The following is a 5000-nucleotide window of genomic DNA, read 5'->3' on the forward strand; positions in this document are numbered from 1 at the left end:
AACTTTTTGAACCCACATAGAGAACCCAATCATTCAGAAATAAGTACAAAACCAAACAACCAAAATAACAGCCATTTGGCTTTTGTCATCATCAATTATTCAAATCAATCAAATGCAAAAAGAATCACATTACATTGAATCACGAAACCTTATTGTCTTTCATTATTTGCCAAATAGAGAGCAAAACCAAGAAAATAAAATAAAGTTACGTTATGCTCATCGTGACCACACAATTGAACAGGAGGACTGGAATTGATAAATTGCATAGTAAATGATGTTGCATATGCAAACAATTTCTAACTTTTTGAACCCACATAGAGAACCTAATCATTCAGAAATAAGTACAAAACCAAAAAACCAAAACAACCATTTGGTTTTTGTCATCATCAATTATTCAAATCAATCAAATGCAAAAATAATCACATTACATTGAATCACTTAACCTTATTACATGTAATGAAAGACAAATCTCACCTTTTATTTTTATGGCATTAACAATTAAATAAAGCTTTCTGAAAATGTAAAAGTGAACTGGCCAGTTGAAAGCCATATCAATATTTTGAAACTACATTTTTCATTGATACATAATAACATAAACATCTTTAAAATAGCAGATATTTGAAGCACAAAAAAGATCCTAAAAAGGCCATGTCCACCTTACCTTTGTCAACATAGCTAGCATCCCATATAGATAAATACAAAAACATTGGCTTCCCACAAATTTTTATTTTTTCTTTGTTCTTCTGACCATCTTCCCATCAATCACTGACTTAATTTCATTGGCTTGAACCCAGTAAGAAGAATCAAATCCCACATCGTCTACAGCCTCTCTGTGTCCAAAACCTACCACACATAGAACTCATAGGTTGGTAACTTCTTCAGCATTCAGCAGTCAGCCAGCAATAAGTATGGGAGATTCGTGACTTTAAACAACCTCATGAGGCATAAAAAGGTCACATCAAAATACATTTGAGATAAAAATGTACTAATACAATTGAATCTAGTCCCCTAGTGACAAAATAAATTTTTGCAATGGATCAGCCCTCAGAACGTGAAATTGATTGGGAACATTTGAGAAGAAAATGTGCATTGTCTAGAAGTGAGACGCATTTACTTTCTTACAGGATGATTTTTTTTTTTTGGTGTCAAAGTCAGCTAATGATTTCATGTAACTATTGTTGCAATAGTACACATTGCCTGGAAGGCATAAAGCCATTCCTCATCTTCCATGGTGTTAGATGAATAATTTGTTATTCTATTCATGAGACCGTTCTATTCTATGAACAAAAGAGAAGAAACATCTATGAATTATTGAGCTAAGTATCTAAATGTCCTCCATAATGGTTGCTAACTTTGCATTAGAGCATCTTTCTTGAAAAATTTGGGAAATCAGATTTTTTCTTAATGCTTACAATCTATACCTTTCTCCACCTTTGTTTACCATCTTACATAACGGTTAATGCTACAAAAATGGCAAATTTGACTGGTGTGAGATGAAGATGTACATAAATTTGGGACAAAAATGTACCATATATATTAGGGAAAATTTGGAAAATGATTTTAGAAAGAATGCAAATTTATAAAAAGGATATAAGTTTTAGCTAATTCATAAAAGGGCATGGACTACTATTCAAATATCATTAAGAAATAGGTTTGGTATGAAGTTACATAATTGCCCTTTGAGCATTGATTGTTGACATGTATTGCCATATCATCATAATAGACCCTTGATGACATGGGACTGCCACATCATCAAAAGATAAATATGATAAGTATGACATGGCACTAACACATAATAGAGGGCCATACTATTCCACTTTTATTAAGATAACTATGAGCATGTTTGAAATTCAATAATTTCCAACACCTTGCTACTATTCAAGGTATGGGCTAATGAATATTATTAGAGGGGATTTATGATAGATTCCAAATGTATTAGATTTCTTCAAGAGGTTGAATCTCATTTTTAAGGATACTTTTCAGGAATCAAAAAAATTGTATTCCCTTTTCAGCATTTTTTCTACTAATTACTAATCTAACAGTATTTATGTCTTTTTATCGATCATTAATGCTAGCCGTTAGTCAAGGAGGGAAAGTGTAACACAAATAATATTGGAGTGGAAATGTAAAAGGCACCAAATGTTAGGAGGGTTTAGTGCATTTAGCCAAAAAACTATCTTTTTTATTAGTTTTAGAAATTTGAACTTCTGTTGATCAAATTCTTCAAGAAATTAATTTTCATGTTCAACAAATTAATTTTCATAGATTAAAAATAATTTTGAAGAAAAAATTACAAATAAATATATTATTGTATATGCACACATATAGGATATATCTTAGTCACTAATTTTGAATAACATGTCACTTGTTAAAAGTGCCTATGAATAGGGAAAAATAGAGTTTGACTTACCTTTAGTATTGGGACAAAAAAGTCCTTTCATGTGTTTTATGATGGAGTGTGCTTATTAGAATAAAAAAGAAGTATAAAAAAAGAAATAAAAAGGAATAATCAATTGGTTGCAATGGATCTTCTATCCCACCCTCTGTGCTACTCTATATCCCATTTTTATTATATTGCTATTTCTTCTCCACAAACATCATATTTTAGTTCTATTTTGCTTCCTTATGATCCAATAACTGTTAATTGAGTAGTTTTAAAAAGTAATATATAATACAAAATTAAAAAAAATAGCAAAAAATTCATAAAAAATCTCATTTTTTATGCATTTTGATTTTTTGAATTTGTTACACTTTTTGTATTACTCAGTTAATAGTTATTGAATTTTAAGGAAATAAAAAAGAACTAAGATATGATATTTGTGAAGAAGAAATAGTAGTATAATAAAAAGTGGGACCTAGAGTGGCATAGATAGTGGGACAGAAGATCTGTTGCGAAATCTAATCCATGATTATTGATTTTGTAAGTGATGAAGTGGTAAATTTTAGACCACTTAGTCCATAAGTGGAGCCACATACCAAGTGTACCCAAGTTTTTGCTTTTGATTAAAGTGAAGTGTAGAGAGAGAGAAAGAGTCAAAAGAAGAAGATGGAGGAGGAGGAAGGAAAGAAAGGTTGGGAGAATTAGTGAATGATTTTGAATTGCCTAATTTTGAATAGAAAATTTCCAATTTCATCCTTTAGGATTCAAAATTTAAAAGTTGAATTCCTCTTTCCAATTTTTTGGTTTAAAATTTTCAATTTCAAAATTATAAATCCAGTTGAAACTTGAAATGTGTACTTAATAGTAAAAGTCAAATTCCTTCCCTCATTTCTTTGTTTTACATTAACTTAATGGAGATGATGTCGCAAAGAGCTAGGACAATATGCGGCTAATATGTTTTTTTTTCTTTAATTTGATGACGTGATGTTTTGTGAGCCACTTAATTTTTAGGATCTAATTTTGGCCATGAAAGCTTCCTGGGCGATTAGCCTATAGTAACCATCCAGGCTTGAGTCCGGGAGCAGTGGAATAAGATCAATTGTCAGACTACTTGAAGGCTTCTATATGACACTTCTAAATTTGCATAAGGAACTTGAGGAAGATTTAGCTGAAAAACAAAGTGTAAGGATCGAAGACAACCAAGTGGAAGAGATAAACAATGTAAAGATCACAAACGTAACAATAAGTAAATAAAAAGGAAAGAATTGCAAACCAATTAACTACCCAACTCCTCTTAAGCTTGTAGATTAATTCAAACAAGCTTCTTCAAGTTGATGAATTACAATCACTCTTGTGTACAAATGAAGATTCACCTCCTCTTTGCCCCGAACCCCACTCGGTCAAGTTAGAAAGTTTTACTATCCCTCAGGACAACCCTCACAGAGCTACACTCATGAAGTATTCACTCACAAATGAAAAGCTTACAATGAATCTCACCCCATTAAGACTACAAATCTTCTTTGGAGAGTATTTTCTCACTAAAACTATTCTAGATCTTTTGTATTTCTAGTGTGCAAAAGTTGTTTGAAAATTCTGACCATACTCTATTTAGAGGAGACTAACAAAGTGCTTCATTAATGCTTCCAACGGATAGAAAGTAGCTGAACAGTCAACTAGCTGTTGGAGTATTGGACGTCCGGTACTCCTGTTTTTTGCGTCCGACAGCAGGCAGTGAGTTTGAGAAATTTTCTTCAATTCTATCGGACGTCCGGTGCAAGCTCTTTGTGCGTCCGACAGTAAACAAAGAGATTTGACAAATCATCTTGTTTCTATCGGACGTCCGGTGGAGACATATTCAGCGTCTGATGGTTTCGTCGACTTTGAAGGATCCTATCAGACGTTCGATGCTTGCGTCCGATCGAGGTTAGTGATCCAGGGGGAATGTCTTATTTCCTTCGGACGTCCGGTGGTGGGTTCTTCATGCGTCCGAAGTTACGCAATGATTATCGGACGTCCGATCCAAGCGTCCGACAGCTTTCAGCATCCTTTGTCCCTTTCAATTGCACTTGATCTTTGAATCTGATTTGCTTCACAACTGAAAATATTTCTTGAAGAGATATTAGTATTATCCATCATTTTGTAAACATCAAAAGTTAGGGACCAAGGTCAACACAAAGAATGTATTCGACAAGTACATCCAAGAAGTATGGTATCAAGTCGCTAATTTATTGAACTGTGCTATTTTGCAACTTGAATTTGATATCAATCTACCAAATCTATTATATAATTAGTTGAGCAAACATAGCAAAGTTCTTTTACTTGATCTAACATTATGCTAGAGAATTATGCTAGAGAGTTTAATACATTGGTGTTTGATAAACCTGCATAATAATTGTCTTTTATACTTTTCAATAAAAATTCCAATGACTTGATCTAACATTTTTAATCAATGTTTCCATGCATTCACTGGCTTTAATTAGTGGAAGCATTATATTAAGACAAGTTCCACTCGGTCAAAGTGGTTTCTTACAAACAAATTGCCATTGTTTGCAGATTACGTGAGCATTGGTCTAATCACAGGCGCATACTATTTGTCGGTAGTAGCAACTTTCTTGGGCAT

This window comes from Coffea arabica, chromosome 2e, assembly GCF_036785885.1.
Source record: "Coffea arabica cultivar ET-39 chromosome 2e, Coffea Arabica ET-39 HiFi, whole genome shotgun sequence".
NCBI classification, from domain to species: domain Eukaryota; kingdom Viridiplantae; phylum Streptophyta; class Magnoliopsida; order Gentianales; family Rubiaceae; genus Coffea; species Coffea arabica.